General features: G+C 37.1%; 1 long non-coding RNA gene across 1 annotated transcript in view; it reads left to right on the top strand.

The window, feature by feature from the left end:
• Positions 1 to 23,386, top strand: part of LOC105427312 (uncharacterized) — a 74,900-nt gene that overhangs the window by 16,249 nt on the left and 35,265 nt on the right. The window contains exon 4 of the long non-coding RNA XR_016140844.1: positions 22,223 to 22,306. This is a non-coding gene — a long non-coding RNA (uncharacterized LOC105427312). The remainder of the gene's footprint in view (positions 1 to 22,222; positions 22,307 to 23,386) is intronic.

Raw genomic sequence — 23,386 nt, 5'->3', positions numbered from 1 at the left:
CCGCTGATGGCCGCGAATCGGTCTGTCGGACGTCGTGCCGGCTTTATTGCGTGAGGGTAATGCTCACGTATGAGAGGATGCATCGCATGATAAACGTGATTATGAAGGCTGGTTTGCCAAGTAGAAAATGCAAATGCTATTTTGATCGAACTCGGTTAAAATTTATGAGACGATAGTTCTCCTCCCATACCTACGTATCATTTTGTATAATGACCTCATCAAATTAAAATCGTTATCAATTTTACGCGCAACTAACCCCCCTCCCTCCTGCCCCCGTTTCTCTCTCTCTCTCTCTCTCTCTCTCTCTCTCTTATTTGCATTAATAAAAGATACATAGATAAAGAAAAAGTTGGTTGTGCGGAATTGAGTTGACTATTTAAGAATTATCATGCTCTAATATTAAGATCATTTTACTTTCAATAATCGAAATCACATAAAAAAGAAAGAATAATTCGATTTGATAAAAGATCTTTTAATAATGCAGGGTGTTCCGCAAATTGAAGTCAATTATTCGGGACATGAACGGGGGACTCAAAAACACGAAAGAAAATTGATATGAAGTTCGAAAATGCGTAGCTATCGCCATTTTTACGTTGAAATTTAAAATTGCTTTGCTTTCGAATTTTTCATCAAAATTGAAAGAAAAGATGAGCTTTGTAAGTTTATAACATAATTTAAGTCAAAAGTTATGGGTTGCTTTAGCATTACTGAAGATGCACAACTGTGGAGTCGTAATTTCTGTCAAGAGATGCTAAGCGGGCTGTATCTTCACGTGGTGCATCCTCTGTAATGCTAAAGCAGCCCGCAGCTTTAATTACATTATAAAACTCATAAAGACCATCTCTTCTTTCAATTTTGACAAAAAAATTGAAAGCAAAGCAATTTGAAATTTAAACATAAAAATAGCTCAAAAACAATGCATTTTCGGATTTATATTTATATCAATTTTTTTTCTTTTGGATCCCCAATCATCTTCCGAGTGATTGACCATCCACTTTTGAAATATCCTGCATAATGATCTTAATCGAGTGGACGAAGGTAATCCAATGCGAATGAATGCAGTCTAAAGTAAAATTCTGTGTCTTGCAAGTGATTTTGGCCCGCGTGCTCAGTACTACCGTCTATATAAGCATTCAGCACAATTCAAAATCTTGCGGAGTTGTCTGAATACTGGCGCACAGCGGTCTCCAGTGAGCAGGATGTGGTGCACCACAAAATTTTATTGCTCGTTAAATTGTAACTTACACTTTATGCCTTGGCGCATATAATCAGTATTATGTCCTTCTTCAAGTTTCTGCCGAAATTACACGAATATTACGCGAGCGAGTTATAAAACCATTGTAAATGTTTCTTCTGTCTGCCGCTGAATTTATACCATTTGCTAGATCGCCATGCTATCTTCGATATATTTTTTCAATATTACATTTATATTTATTATCGTGTATGAGAAATATGTACAATTTGTTCCGAGCTAATTGAGCATAAATTTCACAATTCTCAATCGAAAGATCATACATAAATTTAATTTTATGTTGATTTCAGAGATACACAGCTCAATATCTTTTTAAACGCTTGAAAAAAATTGAGAGAAAAAGGATTGAATTTTTTAAGGAGAAAGAATAAAAAAATAATTCCATTTAATTTTTTAAGGTTTTTATAAAATAAATTTGAAGGATTGTTGTAATAACTTTTGGTTGATATTATTTTATGATTAAAAAGCACACTATATTCTAAATTTGACTATTTTTTAGGTAATTCTCTTAATAAAAAATTAGAACTGATAAAATTATTGCAGCATACAATTGTTATTTTCATTAGATTATTATTTTAAATATAATTAATTGTCGAATTTTCTTTATTTAAATTTTTATTCCAACTTGCAATAGCAAGTTTGAAAATCTGGTTTATTATTATCACGGCGCTAATCTAAATTGGTAGCCATTAAAATTTCCACGAATACATTATGCATCGGGAATGTGATTTTTATCGGGATAAATGCCACAACTCCCTTCAAGCAGGCGTCATCGACCCGCGGACAGAAGAATAAGACTGCCAAGCCTAGGATATGCTCCTGCATGGCAAACAGATGCATTCACAGAAATCTTCACTTCCTCTGCAAATAAAATATACACACGTAGACGAACGCCATGGCAAGACATAAGCATGGTGCAGGAAGTCGAAGTATATTCTGAACGATTCCACTTCTGACTAGGCGATCGCAAACGTTGTTCACCGTTCGCATAACTATCAGGAAAAACGCTACAACGGTCAACATGCAACGTGAATCGTTAGTTTGTAGACTTGACACAAAAAGAACTGCGTATCATATGCGCATAATTAGTTATTCTTAGTGCATTATTAGTTAGAACCGTAAAGACCAATCGTATCTTGAGATTTCTGTATTTGCGAAATTTACTGTAAACTTTTATCAAAAGACAAAATCTAATAAATTTAATATAATTAAAAAATGATATATTTAAGATAGATATTACAATTATTCCTCTTCTCATAAAAAATTTAATTAGAAAAGAAGAAATTTTTCATAAAAATGTAGATGTAAATGTTAAAAGTGATGATTTTGTGATATCAGCATGCATTTTGTCAATGCACAGATTATTTTTGTATAATTTTTAAAATACACGACGTACACAAGAGATGTATACATCGTATAGAAGAATTTGTATAAGAATTTATATAAGACCTATATTTTCTTTCATTTCTTCTTAAACCAAATGACGTCGCGCAATATGTGCTTCCGGTGTCGTCACGTTTCCTGCAGGGATAATTATGAAATTAGTGGTGTATCGGGTCATGAATACGATAACCGCAGGGTGTCGTAGCGAGGAAGTCATCCAAGATCAAATCCAAGACATAGAGGCAGTCTTATGTGACCCCTTTGCCATCTTTCGATCGAAAATATGTCCGTATTAGTAGATTACAGGAAGCAAATTGACCAATATATCCACAAAACATACTTCCGCTTGTGCAGATAAGAATGAAGTAATACTTCATTCTCTTATCACGCAATGAAGTGCCTTTAAAAGAAGTCTCTAATATCTGCCTCTAATATTTGTAGATATTCTTCAATCGTAGGCATTTGAAGAACTTTTTAAAATATTTCCAATTAACAAATCAATTAATGTTTTTTTTTTTTTTTTTTAATTTTGAAGACTTGGCAAATAAACTCTAAATACATAGCAAAACCACAAATGTTAAAAAGGAGATATCAGATCTTAACGCATGCGCAATAAATTTGATTTCGTTCTTTGAACGAACAACCTAGTAGCTCGTGAGCTGTCATTTCTAGACACGTAGCTTCCTCCTCCGCGATACCCGCTTTTCTGTAGAAAGACAAGAGGCTTCAACGCAATAGCCCAGACTTCCGCAGGTAATGTAATAAATAACCTCGCCGTCTTCCCCATTCGCCATTTCCTCGGCGGAACAAAAAGGCGGCCATATGGTGCTTAACTACGTGCGCACGAGAAACGATAACCATCGAAGAAAAGGGGAAGAACTCGCTTTCCTCATCGCGAGGATGCGCTCGGCGTAATTGCACTATCGGATTATGGAAAGTATATTTTGGCACGTGACAGTAAGTCGCTTTAGGTTAAACAATTGAATTCCTTCTTCCTTCCCTTACGAAAACGTCAAATTAAATCGCAAAAATACAATGTTTCTGAAACATTATTTGCGCGCGGACGTCTGAAAATTATTTCGTGCAATTTACTACTTCTACTTATGATCCAACTATTACATGAACAAAAAAAATTTAATCAATCAAAATTCAACAAAACATGAAAAAAAATCGAACTAAAAATTGCTCAAAATTAAATAAGATATAATATATCACATGCTTATTATCAAAATTATTTATCACTTAACATTTTAAAATTAACATTTTAAAGTTAAAATATTTAAATTTTATATTTTAAAAAATCTATAGATCTTAATATTAAAAAATTAACATTAAAAAATTAAGACAACTGTGAGAGAGAGAGAATAAAGGCTTTACTTAATAAAAAGTACTTATAATTATTATAAATTATTTTATTATAAATTATATACTTGAATCTATATTAAAATTCTTTTCGCTTACAAATTATAAATTATAAATAAAACTACATTTTTCTTTTCTCTCTATTGAATACATTTTTGATAAAAGTAGCTTGTTTTATTTTTAAGGGATTACATTGTTTCTTCTTGATTTTATTATTTTCCTTATATTTTTATCGAATTTGGGATATTCGTCATCATAAAAGTGGCTTTTCTTAACTTTTCGTTTTTCACGAACTGTTCTTTTCGAGGATTTCGGATCCTTCAAATGGTACGATACCGTCCGTGGGAACTAGAATCGTTTTATGACACTGCTATCCGCCCCATTTGGTTTCTGTTTACGCACTATAGAAACAACATAATTCTTGGAAACATCTTCCTATCTCTAGCTAAATGCGCAGAGACAGAATGTAGAGTCGTCCTGTTAAAAAAGTTTAATAAAAAGAAAAAGGATTATTTATTAAGTAAGAAGAAATATAAAACAATATGCATGATTCAAGAAAGCACATTGATTTTAATGAAAGCACGAACAATAATGCATCGCCGTGATAAGATTTTTGCAACATCCTAATATTCCATCATAAATTACAAGAACTCAAAGAGGAAACAATGTTTGAGGTGACTCTGAAACTGCTCACCAATCAAGCGAACATAACACTTCGCAAAATCGAATCGCTATTCTGACAAATTACACGCAGTAACATGACAATTATGCGGGGTGTTCCGTAATGGGCGCAGTTTGCTGAACTGCGCGTAATGCATGTTGAATGCTGAATAATTTCTGTTTTTTTTTTTTCCTTCACGAAGATTCACTGACGTAATCCGATATTCGTACGTTAGTCTTCTGACGACAACGCGAGGCCGGATGAGAAATACGACTGGCCGACTTCCGACATTAATGCGAATCAAATTCATTATTCTAACACGTCACAAAGTTATCGTGTACGTATAATATATGCCTCTGTACCTATACGGGCCGCGTTGGATTCCACTTCTGAAGGAGACGCAATTATAAAGGACACGAATCTCTCTTTCCCTCCTTTTGTGACGCGCGCGATCGCAGAATCTGTGGCTTCAGAGAGATAAAAGGCCGGAAGGAGAAAGTTCAATGGCTGATCGTCCCGAAGGACTCTCCCACGGTTTGGCAAGGAGTTCCTATCTGTTCCCCACGGACGGTGATTTTTTTTTTCTTTTTTCTACTTGCCTCCGTTTCGTGCAAGTAGGTCATAGTATACGCGCTCAGACTCACCTACACCTCTACCGAGTCCAGAGAGGAGTTTTCATTACCCGTATGTCACCTGGTAACTTCTCGCGTTCACATCGTTGCAGGAAGACCGTGAAGTACGTGAGAAAACTTTTTACCTCGATTCATCCCTTCGCCGAAATTAAAAATCAAGCTCTTCAATAAAGTTTTACTTATAAGATGGTAATATGTACAAGTAACATTAAAAGTAGACAAATCAATTATTATGTTAATGTTTCTTTAAATTAGCATGTTTATTTGGGACTTAAATTAAACGCTTCAAGATATTGTCCTGTATTAGTTCATCTGAAGAAAACCATAGCCTTTGCAGTATGTCATATTCTCAATCGCTCCATTTACACTTGGTCGTGGTGTAGAATTAATTCGCGTAATATCGGTCTGATAGATGCGAGTATTCCTCGATAGCAATTTCGAACGTCGTGTTTGCGTGGCACGAGTGTCAGATGAATTTTTATGTCGCGATCTGCATATAATGATACGGCTTATTACACCGGATGTGGCACTCCCATGGAGAGTGCCCGCGCGCGCGCGCGCGCGCGCGCGCACGTCCGCGAATCTTTATCTAAATATTCGATTAAAGAGTCCGAGTTGCTCAAAAAGCGCAACCCTCGACTTTGTTACCAGCCAACCGGAAGTGGCATATTACTGCCACCGCATTATCTCGTAATACGTCAATAATCGGCCGTTACCGGAGGGCCCTTTCTCAGTAAAGTACGCTGTTCCGAAATTGTCTTGTCAGGACGCTCCGCCGCCGCGCTGGTTGCCTCCTCGACAGGATGAGAGCACTCGCGCCCCGCTTTTAACAAAGTCGTTACGCGATGCGACAGCTGAGGGCTCGCGGCACTCGTCCGCTACTCGTAAATATTGTAACAATATTTAGTTTCAAAAAGATTACGACGCCTCGGAGCGTCTTTCGAAAAGGAGCACACATGACGTACGATTAACCGACCAACTTCCACCAGCTGTTTATGTGGCCCACCCAAAAAAAGGGTTTTTGGGGGTGTTTTTCTCGTCTCTTTTTTGCCGCGGATAGAACGTAACTCTTTACGTCTTCTCGAAATGAGGGACCAAGTCCATTCAGTAAAATTTGGTCTCTTAGGGTTATCTTCAAGGGAATATCCATGTTATACATATGAAGGGAGAGAGAGGAGGAAGGAGGACGATGATCGAAAAGTATGCGAAACGTGATGTGACTTCGACATGGGAGTCGAAAGTTGCAAAGCTACCCTGAAGCGCTTCCAGTCATGGATTCGATGTCGCGTGCGAATCTCTCACGGGGACACACCGATGCGATACGCTGATGAATAAATCCCCATAAAGGAAGAATGCAAATTGACGCAACATATATATATACATACTCATCCATGCAAGATTGCACCGCGGGACGAGTCAATGCGATGCATCGGCACACAATGCCAGTTTTCGTTCGTAATTGCGCATGGAGGTAGGCAGATGCGCATCGCACAGCCCCTATATTTTAATGTGCCGTCAGTGAGAATCTTTTTCGACTCACCATAATGACGCGCGCGCAGGTAGCATGGGAATTCGAATTGCTGATAAAACACCGGGGATCGATGAGTCAATCGCGAGTATTGGCAGCCAGCTGTTGCCTTTACCGCCGGTTGCTGCAATTTAGCACGCGTTCACGTCGCTAGATACGCGCTAATTACATTATCTTATCTTTTTAGAGTGTGGGACTTGACACAGAAAAAGTCATAAATATTACGTTTTTAGAAAATGATCCTCTGTAATCTCGCTCTGAAACACTACTAAAAATATTTAGAGAGAATCAAACGTCGAGCTGTTATGTAGCTGTTTGGTAATTCAATTCTGATCAAACAAACGTACAATCATTAATTATTTATATTAAAAAAAAAAAAATGAGAAACGTTAATTGTTATAAAAATGTGTTAACAAATTGAAAAACGTTATCGGCTCGGTTAAAACCGTTATCAGTTCGCGTCGGCTATAAAAAGTAATCAAAAATTATACAAAACTTCAATCTTGTTTTGCTCAAGCCTTTATAGACTGAAGAGCGTCTGATACCTTTCGATACATGCCGATCCCATTGGATAAGAAAAGAAGTGCAATCAGTATGTACTATTCTCCCGATAAAATACAGAACCGTCTCGATAAGGAAGGACCGTTCCGTTTGGTGTGCGCGATCCGAGGATCGTTTGATGAGTGCCGACCGTAACAGCTCCTCACGTATAATCTAAGTCGGGTCAAACCGGACTGACAACCGTTCTGCCTGTGAACGGAAGACGCCATGGCATAGCCAATGAATTCGTCTGCGACCGAATGGTAATGTTACTGCGTGCGGTCCTTATGTCGACAGAGACAGAGACAGAGAGAGAGAGAGAGAGAGAGAGAGAGAGAGAGAGAGAGAGAGAGAGAGAGAGAGAGAGAGAGACAGGGAATAAGGGTGGAAGGGAGATATCGGGCAGGAAAGACGAAGGGAGAGAAAGAGCGAAGGCAGGAGGAGGAAGAGGGAGAAGGAAGAAACACGACGCGCGGACGACACGCGTGCGTGTGTAGTGCGCGTAACGCACGCGTACGACGCATCGTACGTGCGGTACCGTAGCATACGACAGTTTGCAATTTATTGTCTGGACTTCAATTTGCCAAGTGAGTGGCCGTGGGCGCTACCGCCGCTTCCGACGGATATTCGGCGTCGAAAATTGCCAATTGTCTCAATGGAACTCGATTCGTATTGTGCACCAACGTTTACGCCGTAACAATGCTGTGCGTGCGCGCGAGCGAACGTGCGTGCACGCACGAATGTATTATAATAACACGCGTGAGGTCCTTCGGAGCGGGCCGGCGACGCGCCCGCGAGAGCAGTCCCTCTCGACTTTCGCAGAAACGTCAATCAACGGGGGAAGAATTTCTACGATAAGTCGTTTCTACTACGATCAATCACGCGCATAACCGCGAATTTATATCGCGAAGGATCGACACCGCATCGACACGAAAGAAAGAAAGACTCCTGATTCGGAAAGGAAAAAGTCTTCGAAAGAGAGAAATGATAATGTTTGATAAAAGAGAAACAGAATGATGATAATAATAATAATAATACTAAAATGAGATAACGATGTTATTTGATTAGAATAAATTATAAATACCTTTAACATAAATCATCGCAAATTTAACTGATAAATAGTCAGACTTTATCTGGTACCGTTTACGAGAGCATGCTCTATTCGCCGCACATTTTCCATAAATTGCACTTACAATTCGCCGTCGCACTTACAAATTCAGGATCATCGTCGATCCGAGAGAATCGTACATCCCCAGGTATATCCCATTCCGATTAACACGACGGAGCCGCAAGAAAGTAACCGCTTGGTCACGAAATCAGACTGCCTATCTCTTCGACGACGCAGAGGCGGCCGATTCTGCCGCGGCTGTTAATCCGCGCGATTCCATCGACTTATCCTTTCGCGATAGCGATTTACGTCTGGATCCCCCGTGTGCCGTCCATGTCGAAATTAGCTAGTCAGCGCCCAGATTGATGAGGCGAGGACCGCCTCGCCAACGTCGAGGTCTTGTGATATGCGTGGATCGGGCCCCGTCCAATTAAACTCGGACATACTCGTCGAGGTGATATTCTCCGAGGGATTTCGTTCCTCGCACTTCGTCCTTGAACAACATCGTCATCATCATCATCATGATCGTGTTCCCTCAGAATTCCTCCCCTCGGGAACATGAAAAATTCGTCATTTTTAGCATCTCGATGGATATAAATATTTGCTTAAGAAGGTATTTACATGTCTATAGGTATTTAGAATTTCGTATCTGGATACGAAAAGAAGAGCTTGTATGTAAGTGACTTGCATGATTAAAAAGAAAGATAGCACTTTGAGAAATCTTAAAATACTTCTATTGATAATTTTCAATGTATATTTTTCCATCATAATCGATACGTTTACCTCGATACTTATGATATTATCTATATTCGGTATTTATCAAAATTTAAAAATTAAAACAGACATTTGAAACTTTTTGTGTTCTACTTCAACCTATTCTGTTTCATTTCCCTGCAATCGTGTACTTGATTTCATGAATAAACCGATGATCGCGAACGAAATTCCGATTCGAGCGATGGAAGTGCTGTGCGTGATGAAAGGAAAGAAGAAAAAGAAAGTAGAGAAGGAGAAAAAGGAGGAAAAGAGGAGGAGGAGGAGGAGGAGGAGGAGAAGGAGGAGGAGGAGATAGAGAGTAGACGGTGAGAAGGAAGTGCCGGGAAGGATGAAAGGCAACAGAAAGAAACGAGTACTACCGTCTGGGTCTTTGTACCCGTCGAGCCTCCATCTCTCTTCTTATCTTCCTTCTTCGCTTTTCCTCTCTTTCTCCTTCTCTTCATCTCTCCAAAAGCAACGTCAGTAGGACAGAAACCGTCGCTGGATTGTCTGAGACCGGGCTGGACCAGCTCCTCTTCTCTTTGCCTCTTTCTCCCCTTTCTCCCTGTAGTACGGTTAATGCGATGATAATGTCTGCGCCAGCCAACGGGAGATGGTCGCGGGATTTGTCGATAGAATTCCCAAGTAATTCCGTTCACGGCGGGACCGCTTGAAAAAAGGTACAGAAGGGAGAGAGAGAGAGAGAGAGAGAGAGAGAGAGAGAGAGAGAGAGAGAGACAGAGTTGGGAAAAGAGAGGAAAAGAGAAAGAGGGAGATTGCAAGAAGATAATGACCACATGCAAAATCGCGGTACACGCCGACGAATTCCCGTGGAGCCGACCCTTTTCTCGTCACGATGTCCTTCCTTGTTCTCCGTGCGACGTGTCTTTTTCTTCGTTCCTTCGTTCCTTCATTCCTTGTGGGCCGGTCGCAGACCCTCAAAATTCGGTAAAATCTGAGTTAATACCGCGACGAACCGATCACGCGGCCGATAAAGAACGCCGCTCTGAAAAGATTCATTATGAGGTATACCAGCGCCACCTCGGTTTTAACGCTCTCCTAAACAGGAGCGAAGTCTGCTTTGTGGTAAATGCAGGAGGATGATTTGGCCCAGAAATATAAAAGGTACTTTTTCCGCAAAAAGGGAGGGCTCTGATCCCAACCGAAGATGAGGGGCGGCAAGCATTAAACATGACAAGCGCACGAAACAATAACTAGTTACTTGGGCAATGACTATTGGTAAAAGAACTGGCAATCTAACTTGTTAACTATTGTTTTTTGATTATAATTAGTAATATGCATGTATTTAAGAAACATTCATGATAAGTTAATTTAGTCAATTTTCAAAATGAAAAAAATATTGCATTATATATTGAAATATAAAAACTATATCTAAACAGATCATGATTGATCACTTTTCTTCATGATTAAACAATTTTATTATAGAAAGGAACACATTAATTTTTCTTTTATTGAAAAGAATTTATTTTTAAAATAAATAGTTGCATATATAATAACATAAAATAAAATAAATAATAATTTTAGTACTCATAAAAAAAAATATATAGACAAAGATATTGCAACAATTAATATTTAAAAATATATTTGTAATAATTTATAATAAATTTATAATAAAATTTATAGTATTATAATATTATAATAAATACGCAAGCAACATAGCAACAAATTGTATACTATTTTAATTCTACATTTTTATCCTTTTATCCTATAACAACTTTGAAACGATTATTTTGTTTTCAATTTTCGCTAAGAATAATGTCTTTGTTTATCTTCATATAATTTCCTTTTGCGATACGTCTCCTGTCAATTTCATGTTGCAAGTCGACGCAATATAGAGACATTTTATTAATTAAAATAACCTAAACTCAGTAAAGAATAATTGTAATAGCTATATTTGTTTTGCGGATAAATACGCGGATGCACCGAACGCAAAATGTTTTGATCTGCAAAATGTTTCTATGCATCGTGCGCCATGTGCATCCCAGGGATCAAAGAACGTGAGTCCTCGTGTTGGCGCATAGCAGGTCCTCATAGCAGGCTCGCATCCCGTGTGATATTTTTATGAGGTCCTTCCGAGAATTGGGACGCGCCGCGTGGGGCGAACAGCTGAGACCGCATGATAAGACGACACTCGGACCAACAGCGCTGGGATCCCACTTATCGGTTTCCCATCCCCCTCCCCCTCTCCCTCCACCGAACCGCGTCCCTGACCTTCTCTGCATCCGCACCGATTCCAGGAACTTGTTCGCGAAAAAAATATATACATCAGTATTTATGCGAGACTACATATGCAATAGTACTATTTTATAGTACTCGATGCGATAGTACTATTTTATTAAAATATGCGATTCAAAGTAAAGATCTCTCCTGTTACGATTATATCTAATAGAAGTTCGAGTCGAACTTTTGATATTATTTTGATGTTAAATAATTTGCATTTAGATACTTTATAAACTCATGAAAATACTATTTTGATGATGATAAATTTATTGATGTTTAAAAAAAATTTTTCAGCATTTGCATTTCGTATGCAGATTTGAGGGCGTGCTATTAGCATCACGTATACTTCATTAATAAATGCGATAATATTTAGCAAACTTTTAAAATCATTAATAAGCGCAGATTGAAGAGAAATAAACTTCATTTTTTTTTCTTGATTCTGGTGGCTCATTGCCAATGGTTGCGCCTCGTTAGAAGTTGCCGAAAAATTTGCACGTGCGAATTCCCTGGATTTGATGCGCAACACTGTATAACATTCGTGTTACTTGTTTGTACGGTAAGAACGGTATTTCGTCGCGGCGGTAATGCCTTCTCGAAAATGCTCCGTAATTATGCCGTTCGTGTCGATATGCTGCGTGACTTGAGGTTAGCCGGTGGCACCGCAAAACGCTCTTTATTATACGGCTACTCTTCGAAGTGCTCCGTTATCACGAATACGGAGACCGCATATTCGCATCTCGCATGTACGTCACTCTCGTGATCGCAAACGCAAATCTCAAAAATAAAGAAGAATTTCGCCGTACGCGAGCTTAAAGATTTAGTTTTATCTTATAGATCCAAGAAAATATTGAGCACGATTTCTTTCAAAGAAGAATATTAAGAAATTACATCGTATATTGTTAATGTATATTTTTTTTAATATACGATTACAATGTTTATCTCCATTTTTTTTATTCTCGTCCAATCCGTAAAAAAATAATTTTATTTTAATAAAAAGATAATTATATACATTAAGATTTTAAGTTTTTCTTCTTTTGTTTAAATGTAGCTACAAAATTTCATTCCAAAAGATTTTTAACTTGGATTAAAATTTAATTAAACTATTTTATATACCTGAAATAAATTGACATTTATCGCATTCTTACATTTAAATTTATGATTCAAAAACTATGACATTTTTATTAAGATAAATGAGATATATATTGTTAAACCTAAATCGAAGAAGACAAAAAGATGAAAAACTTTAAGAAGTTTGTTTTAAATACTTTTTATTTATAATTGCTTGTAAACATATGAAAGACATATGTTATATGTCTCTCATATGTTTACAAGCAATTATAAATAAAATATAATAGATAATAATATAATAATATTTTATTTCTTGGATAAAGATGAGAATATTTATTTTTAAGAAATAAAACGCAACCAAAGAATTATTCGTGCTCGCATTTAATATATTGGATTACTAACATTCGCTCAATTTCTCATTTCTATCAAACCGTCAAGTTTGTATTACAAATACTCGATGTAACGATGTACGATAGCTCTACGTATAATACTCTACCACGACGTATAACCGTTTTAACACCTAGTTTCGTCGATCGAAAAGACGCCTTCGGCCATGACTTCGAGCTCCGGTAATTACGGTAATTTAATTAGAAGTCATCTGGCGGGACTTCAGCCACGCGTATACCACGTGCGCCTTATGTCGCGCGCGGTCTTGTTAGATAGCCCACTTTCTGTCCACGCTGGATTCAGAAAAGGAATGATTGAGGCCGCCGTATGTTCAAGACGGTTATCATCGTACGGCGTGCGGCCTGTCGCTTGATAGATATTGCCTCGATATGCACGAGTTACATCCGCACCGGATATCTTTGCATAAAATTGAAAAAATATGCAATTAGAGAGAGACTTGAAATATTACAAATCTAAACGATCGTCGTTTTTAATTCTAGTTTTTCTAAGACTTAATACACTGCGTTTATATTTTGAAATATGCATGTTTATATTTTTTTATCTATAGTTTATTGTATATACTTTTGCGTAAAAGAGAGGGAATATTTTTGAGAGGATACTTTTGACGAGAGATAATACTTTTGTTGTATATATTTTTTTCTTTTAATAAAATTCTCGAGTTTCCCCGCTTTCTAAATTAAAGAGAATTATGCTCTCTGGTTACATACGTACTTGCTATTCAGAATTACTGTTCTTAGATTGTTTTTGACATTTCCTAAGGACTCCGCTCGCACGCGTTTCTTCAGGAACGCCTGGCACCTTCTTATCGAGAAAAGTGAGAGAAGAGAGAGAGAGAGAGAGAGAGAGAGAGAGAGAGAGAGAGAGAGAGAGAGAGAGAGAGAGAGTGGAAGAGAGAACGGCTCGCGCGAGAGGGATGCAAAAGTGCGCGTGCCAGCACACCTGCGTATTAAAGTAGGGAGGGAAGGGGGGATTAGCACGGGGCACTCCGGGACACCTGGCTATCGTCTATAACGTAATAGTATTTTATAACGTAAGAAGCGTGTGCTCGGGGTAGGGAGAGTGAAACGAAGGAAAACGAGCGAGTGCAGAAAAGAAGGCATTGGGGTGGCTGCTCGCGGTTAAACGCTCTGGAGAACGCAAGGGGCGGGTAGGACCAAGAGTACGACGCAGTTGACGTCTCGAATCGATAAAATCGGCTCTAACGTGGACTAACGATCGTTCTCCATCAAAATGCCCTCGCGACACCTGGTCTTGGTCTCGACACCACAGGGAGGCTTGATTTCCGACATCGGAAGTGACTTCCGCAATGAGACCTCTTGTGTTTGACGATTTGAGTCGAAAAACAAACTTAATGATTAAAAAATAAGAATCTTGGTTCACGCGATTTTTCAGAAATTATATAATTAGAATAAACAAGCTTGCACCTGTTATTTATTTTTTTAATATGTATCTTAATTTATATAATATAGTTTCATTAAAATTTCAAATTAGAATAAAAATTGTTTGTACTACTTTAAATTAAATCATCGAGATATTTAAAATTTAATGGAAATTTTCTTCTATGAAAATATTCAGTCGAAAATATTCAGTTGTTTAAATCGAAAGGAAATGAAAGAGAACGCGTAACTTTTAGAACAATACATACTAATTGCGTTGGTTGTCGCTTTTATTGGAATGTGGCTTGATAAATTTCTCGATCGAGAGTCACTCGTACGATAATACGGACCAGTGGTGACACGACGACAAAAGCATTGGAACAACAAAAGTGCGTGTAGCCCGTGCTCGTGAAATACAAAAGCCGATGGCAGCTGCCGATTTTATTCGAGATCGCTTTCTTGGGATAAAGTTGAAAGCTAAGGAAATCGCTTTCGTGATTTAAAAGCGAGCGCGCGCCGCGAAAACCTTACCGGCTGTCGCGAATCACAAATTCGCTCATAACTTGTATTCGATGATTTGTACATGTCAGAGACGGTCTATAATGACGGTCTATGATTCTAGCCTAAATTGATCTAAAATAAAATAAAAATTGCGTAGAGTATATTTTTATTTATCAATTTATATCAGTACTCCTCTCATATCAGTACTCCTCTCTATTTAACTTCTTCAAAATAATATTTATATAGTTATTTTAATTAAGTATAGTCAAGAGTATATTAATATGTAATTATAATATTTTATTATATTCCAAGCAGATAGCAATGTCGAAAGGGTTGAGAATTAATCTAGTCAAAATCTATTATTTTTGCGTAAACAATAGATTATAAATAAAGCCGTAATAAAATAACAGAAAGAAATATGTCTAAAAAAAAATCTCACACTTCTTGTTGCTTCTTAATAAAGATCCCTAAGAAGATTTTGAGATGCATCGTGCACATCTCAAGGATCATCACTCCGGACTCCGTGGCACGATTAATTGCCTAATTTGTATGACGATCTGTACTTACCGTATGGCGTATTGCGTACTACAGCGGGAAGAAGAAGGGCGGCTCCGCCGGGATACGTTACGCGTTTCGACCAATCCCCCTGGCTGCTGAAAAAATAATTTCAAACAAGCAGAAACCGACGGCGGTAGCGACAGGCCGAAAGACGTTACATATCGCACAAGGGTGATCCCTTAGCATGACAATAAGACATCTGCTTGGCACGAGCTCGTCGCGAAGGGTGCGAGCAAGTGGTAGCAGCCAGTCTGGCTAGCCATCCTTAACGAAATCGGAGTCCCGCGCGCCCCTCGCCCGGGATAATCTTCGACGGCGACGTTATTACCCGACAGGGGGAAGAAAGCGCGAGAGAGGATCCTCCGGCGACGGCTCTTCTCTCCTCTGCTGCTAACATCTGGCAGATTTCTGAGTTCATCCATCTTAAACGCTGTAACGACGTGACATATCGATCGGGACCGGCTGCCGGACTTACACGCACGCACCGGAATCGCGTGCACCGCTTGCGATTTGCTTGCGGTTTTTAATATGCGCGACGAGTTATCTGCGACACGTGGGATGCCAAAGATAGCTCAATTACAAATTTTTTTTCCGTTTCTATTGCCTTTATTATTACAATGAAATATAATAATTTTTATAATTATCCCCCTATGACAATTTTTATCAGTATCAATATAAACACCAACTTTGTTACTAAAAAATTTTGTTTATAAAATTATATTTTTCAACATTAAATTTTCTTTAAATCGTTATTATTTTTTAGAAAGATATTTTTACAATACAAATGATAAACAAGATAGGTACTTTATATTTTGTGTTTTTATTTTTACCGTTGTAAATTTTTTTATTTTAATATTTTATCTTAACATTAGGAGGTCATGAAATAGCTTCAAGTCTTTTATATAATTATGATACATATGAACGGAGAAAATAATTGACAGTGCTACCTCTCTAGAGCAAACTGGACGTCGCGATTTATCCACCGGTAGTTGATAAAAGCTGCATTGGTAAAAAAGAAAAAATCATGGCGATACATCACGCGCGGTGTTTGAGGCTGTCGTCGAAAGTGCCTGAGAAAGCGGCGGCAATGAGGTGGCATTTTTTGCACTAACGGGCGCGGGGGATGATGATCAAATGATGCGGTTTATCTCCACCGCCGCGAAAAAAAGGAAAAGAGAGAAGGAGCGGCATGTAAAGTAGCGAGGCAATTCGTCTCCGGGATAATAACGTTTCGTTGCGTTCGCGATGCCGCGGACGCACACGCACAATTAATCAAATCCACGCCATATGGCCGCCCCGCGGCAAAGCGGATTCGGATTTTTCAATTTGTCGAAGAAACGTCTCGGGAGCTTCTTCATTGGCCGGTGAAGGCCGATGTGCTCAATGCTCCCGCGAATATATTCCTCCCTCGCCCGTCCGTTACGAGCAATGAAACGCGAATGCGATCTCGTCGGCTGCTGTCGAGAGATGCTCAGTAATGTAAATTATGGCTCGCAGAAGAGAAGCAAGTGTTGCTGAAATTAAAGGCGTAGCACTTTACACGATATTGTCAGAGAAATTTGTAAATCGCGTAAATCGCGACGTTACCTTTTCCCCGTTTGAGATTCTCGGGGATCTTCTCGGGGGCCGAATAGAGTAATCAACTTACATTGCATTTTTAAACCGTATATTACGTATTTTTATCGCAAGGTTTATCGCAAGTGTGCTAATTAAAGTTCAGTTCAAAACATCGTACAGATATACAGCGCGTTATTTTTTAAATTAAATTTTATCCTAGTCATATTAATTTTTAGTCAATCTATTTAGGACAAGTTCGATTTTTGTTGGCAGATGACTAATTTTCATTCAAAATATCGAATTGCAATGTAAGATCAAATAATCTCAGAATTTGAATTTTAAATTTAATTTTTTTTATGTTTTTCTTTCTTTCTTTCTATTGCAAATAAATTTGTGAATGGTTCTGTTATATAAAGAAAAAATAATAAAGAGAAAAAAGCTATTCTTTGCAAAGGAAACTGAAAAAAGTTCAAGCGTATTAAAATGAAAAGATTGTATCTTTGGTGATTGGGGAAAAAGAAAAAGGGACATGGATGACGTCAGTGAACATCGAAAAACTTAGTTTTTCAGGATTGTCAACTGAATGATTTTCAGGTTCAAACTATATTGAAGGATTTATCGTTTTACATAGTGATTAAAATTGAAAAAACCAAAAAAAAACAAAAAAACTGTCAATTTATCATCGAACGCGTTTTAACATTCAATTGAAATTATAGTTGATTCTTTTTTCTTTCGCTCGTAACTATTGTATCATTTGATAATAATTGATAATTTATCAATTGTTATTCATTGTAATTTATATTAGTTACTTATTTATATACGCCTTTATAAATATTACATCTTCATAACATATTTTGTTATGCATTTCCCATGCATTTATGCATTATAGCATTGTCCTGAGTAAACAGACAAATGAAAGACGCAAAAATAAGCTTTGTTGGCGACCATTACTTGGCATTTTACCAAACTCTTGAAAACCTCTAGACCTTATCCATAACCGAACCATTTAGCTGGCCATTCATATTTAAAGCTAGATTTTCGAGGCGACCGTGAAAGAGGCTCCACTGAGAAGAAGCTAAGGAGGATATTAAAGTATGGCGCTTTTGAGAGGCGAACATTGAGGCGAATGCCGCGTGAAATTTTTTCCAAGAAACAGGATACGCCCGAAACAGAAGGAGCGGTTCGGCTTCGACAAAGTGGTTTGGCTTAGTCGAGGAACGAATTGCTAGCGGAGCTCTTTCTGGCCTTGAAATGGGAATTTATTGAATAATTCAAACTCTAGCATAAACTCGATTTAGTAATTCGAATCAAGGCGATTTTTGTACACGCTGCAATTATATATACGAAAACGAAACACCGATATAAATCAACTGTCGTGGACACGTCTTAAATTAAACGTCCGACACTTCTTCAGGATGATTCTTAAATTTTTAATAAGCCTCGTCGCGTGCTTGTTTCTTACATTATGTGTTACGACAGAATTGCGTTTGCTACAACCTCAAGTAATTTACTTAATTAGGTAGCGAACAACGCCACAATAATTATTATCTTAATTGCGTCAATTAGATCCGTTCACTTTACATTATATTGGCAGTTATGTAGATTTATTCCTTACAATTTAAAAATGGCTCTTAAGTTCAGTAATTAGTTTTTTTTATAAATAGCAATATTTATTACAATTTTGCATAATATATTTTGTATATTTTTTGTAAAGTATTTAACTTTTTGAATACATTTATATATATATATATATATATATATATATATAATTAGTTTATTATTTAACATAAGTCAAAGAGGGATTAAACTATAATCGAATAAATAAATAAATCGAAAAAGTAAAATAAAACAAATAAAATTAATAAAATGAACAAAATGAAGAAAAATATAATATGTAAAACAAGTAAAATAAAAAAATAATGCATTGCAAATTAAATAGTGAATTTTATTCTATTTAATATTAATCATAAGATTCGTATAAATATTTCGTTCTATATACTAATGAAGACAAAGCGAATAACGTGCATTGTCGAAATGTATATAATAAATTTTATTTCAACGGATCGTCGTGCGTTACGCAAGTGAGTGATGAAGGTGCTGAAATAAAAATTACACACATAATCACATTATGATTTTTTCGGTTGCGATATGATCAGTATAATTCGCCATTCGAGTATGAACCACTTGCAGCCTCTCTTGGCATACAGGCGTTTTTTATTTTTCATTCAATAACCAGTTTCACGCGCCTTGAGAGTGTAAAAAATTTCGATACGACGCGTAGTACGCTTAATGAAACCGAAACGTTCAAATTAAGCGATCCTCGAATCGAGTTGGCCTTAAGCAGAGCGTTTCTCCTGGGATATCTGTATCCGCTGAAGAAAGTGTCTACGGAATACAATGTTACATATACAATATTGCGCGAGTCCTTCAGGCGCACAATATGAATTTTCATGATTCAAATGCAATCAGCGAATTATTCCGAGAGCGCCAATTAAAATCGTTCACGCTCGGAACCCCGGATGGCCAGATCTTACGGATTACATATAAAGTATCCTCGGTGAATTTTAATTAATCGTCGTCTAAAATTAGAACTATTGACGCAACGATATACGTACACGTTGGACCAATAAATATATTTATTCCTGCGATATGATCAATCTCTGTTATTATTATTCTAATTATATCATCTATAATAAAAAGAATCTACGATTCAATTTGATTTTCAACTTTATGATCACATATTATATTAATTAATAAATAAAATCACATTTTTTTAGAGACCTGTTATCCGCGGCCCACGGGGAGGAAAAGTCTCGTATAGTCTTCATATTTTTCTACAACTCCATTATTTGCTCTTCAGGGTCGCTTTCCGTTTACGTATTATTTAGTTACATATATTTTCTGATTATTTTCAAACTTTACGCTTTCTTTAAAGTCTGATCGATGACGAGCCGATGGCAGATTGTAATTCGAGCGCGCGACGCCCTGCTAACCTTCGTTTTCCGCTGGGAACGAGGAGGAGCGAGACACTCATTAACGAGAGATAAGCTAAGGACAGACAAATCATTAAGAAAGCGAAAGCCAGGCCACCCTGTTTCGCTTAGGCCATTCGCTCGATCACGCGCTGATCGACGATTTATTATATCCCAGAGAGAGAGAGAGAGAGAGAGAGAGAGAGAGAGAGAGAGAGAGAGAGAGAGGGAGAGAGAGAGAGAGAGAGACAGTCGAACGTGTGCGCGCGACCACGCGCGATTCGATAATTTAATCTCGTGAGAGAGCTTAACAAGGCGTGATAAGAGAGCATTAATCGTCTTCCCTCCCGTGGGCCGCTTTATCAACCGGAAGTATTGCTTTTTACCGGTCAAATTTATAGCTCAATTTCAGCGGCGCCGTTGTATAGTGTCGCATGAAATTAATGACCATACATTTGGATTTATAACTTAACATTTAATAATATTTTCACGATACTTTCTCAGTACGGATAAATATTATAAATAATAGAAGACGAAAGGAAAAACTGTGTTCGATTTAATATCGAAGTATTCAAAATTATAATGCAATAAATAATGTTAAAATATATTTTGCAAGATATTAAATAATTTTATAACAATGTCACAACAGAGAAGAAGCTTTAAAAATGTTCTTAATACAACGCCGTAATTAATTTATTTATACACTATTAACAGTTTAATTATAGGCGCGGCTATAATGAAAATATTAATTGCCCGTTTTAAATTGTGCTTTTATTCCGGGCGGCGTTTCGATGTATTCCTCATACTTTTCGAATTGGCGAGAACGATAAGAATTCCCTAATACGCAGGAACGTGTATATTCCACAAGAATTTAAATGCCTGGCAGAATATTATGCAATTGCATACCGAACGCGAAGTCGGACACTTCCGCGACTTCCGTCTCGTTTCAAAGTGGACGCTCCGCGCGTGTATGTATATAATAATGGTGTAAGCAGAAAAAGAACATCGACCAGGCGACGTCGGGAAGGCGTTGTAACTTAAATTCAAGCCGGCGTTCATTTACGATCGACGTCGTGTGTCGTATATACGTATATCGTCGGGGAATGTGCAGTTCGCTACACATTCTGGCCGCTCGTGTCACCGTCAGGTCAGCTGCTCCTCCTGTTTCGTCATCGAAGCAGGTCTGTGGCTTGACTTTGGCGATCAATCTAAATGAATGCTTCAGACATTAAATCATTAAATCTAACTAGCAATTCTACGATAATTATAATCTTAGTTACACAATCGGATTTGTGTGACGTAGAATATTTAATTTAGATTATAAAAATGCAATAAACGCTATGTACGCTACGTGCGTTAAGTTTTATTAATTCACAGGAGATTATAGACAGTTTTAAAATAAACAATTAAAATTATACGTTAACGTATATAATATTAGTAAACGTCAACGTCAATTCAGTTTTTGATCAAAAATATCTTCACTTTTGACGACTTTTTATCAAGAAATTTCGTTATTTTCTTATAAGATAAAAGAAACTGTATGATTTTATCATTTTAAAATAGAATTATTATTACATCATTGAAAATACGACGAATCTTTAAAACATGAAAATTTTTTTAGGGTAATTAGAGTGAATAATAGTTATGTTTAACAGTCACAGAAATATCTGACAAATTTACATATCTATATAGAATATTAATCCTTCGGCATAAATGACAAATATGTTTGGTCGCGTCGATACTTTTTTTTTTCTTTCTTTCGACTCTTTACCTTGCTCAGCGATACATTCACGAAACTCATGATTTAAAACTTTTACGTACCTGTGTGAATTCTTTTTAGAGAATTTACACGCCTCACGATCGCAGATTTGCAATACGTACGATGACATCCTTGATCGCTGCGTCCCTTTAACTCGTCGGCCTATTATGTCTCTGGACACGCATGTATGTGACGCCTGTTAAACGACACTTAGTTAAATTAAACGCGACGTGGAATGCAATGCGAGACAATTCTCAATCGATATATGTAAATTCCAATACGCATTACGTACATTCAGGTATTCTCATGTTTGAATCGGTAGGAGGATTCTTGTCTTTGGTGTTAATGCACGTTGATAATTTTGTATCAATCGAAATATCATTATTTTTTATAATTTATAAATAATTTGGACGTATTATAAATCCTTGAGTCAAATCGTAATCCTAGAAAAGAGCAGGATTTAAATAACAAATTTTATTTTTCACGCTGAGAATCTATGTTTTTATTTTGCTTGACTTCCTAAAGTACTTGAGATATTGAAATATGTGTATTTCTTTTTTTAGATCGACTTCTATCTAGAGTTCAACGACTTCTGAGATATTCTGTATATGCAGAGGTCTTCCGCCGTTTCCGCTTCGTGTTTTTAGGTAAGGGAGAAATATGTTGTACTGTTTATAGAGTTAAATGCGCTCAGCTTTATCTTGCCTTCTGATTTATGTTAACGACTATTTGCCGAATGTGTGAGATAAGAGGATGGTAAAAGAGAACGGGACAGTCGCGTCGTTGTTACAAGAGCAATGGAACCTAAAACGCAACGAGCAAACTTGTACCAGAAATGTAATCAATAGTCAGATTTGCTTACCTAATATACAAGATTTACTACGTGATTCAGAAATAAATTTCTTAAATCTCTTATACATCGATCAAAACAAGTAATTTTTTGATACGAACAAAGTAATCTGATACAATACGACCAAAACAGATTGGTTTGATCCATTTTGCAATCTTCCATCACTGCATCGCTCGTTGCAATCGCAGCGTTGCTCTCCTTGCTACAATTACGCCTTTGAAGCCAACACGAGCAGGCGAGAGATAGCTAATCGTCCTTGTTGTTACTCGTGCCCTCTATTGAATTCCATATCGGGGTAACAAGCCCCAGTGCCGACCTCTAATCATCCGCAGGGATTTACTACCTATGCGGAGCGGCTCCATCCAGCCCCTCCGAGATTCCCCCTTCTGGTCTGGTCATAATCACACTGAGACTTTTGCGGACAGTTTTATTTTGCGATTAGTAGTAGTCCGAACTTCAAGAGATAAAATAAAATAATTTTGTAAGCCCAATTCTTATTTAACTTCTCAATTGCGCATGTATACGTGATGTACACTAATTGATATAGAATCACATTATATTGTTAATAACAATTGAAAGTAATATTTCATATAACAAAACGATATCAAAATAAATTTGATATTATTAATAAATAAAATAAAAATGAATATAAATTTCATACAATATTTTAAAATAATATTAAAATAATACTTACTATTACTTTTTCTTATCATTGAATGCTTTACTATATTATAAACCGACATTTCCGACAGAGCCTATCAATAAAAAATATGAATTTAAAGAATGTTAATAAAATAAATCAGAGCAAAGCAGATTTTAAAATAAAACCAAAGTACGTGTTAGCGAGATATAACGTTCCGCTACGCGGCTTCAAAGC

The sequence above is a fragment of the Pogonomyrmex barbatus genome, unplaced genomic scaffold, assembly GCF_055798465.1.
Source record: "Pogonomyrmex barbatus isolate J1 unplaced genomic scaffold, ASM5579846v1 scaffold7, whole genome shotgun sequence".
Classification (NCBI taxonomy): Eukaryota; Metazoa; Arthropoda; class Insecta; order Hymenoptera; family Formicidae; genus Pogonomyrmex; species Pogonomyrmex barbatus.
This window is presented reverse-complemented; position numbering and strand designations above follow the sequence as displayed.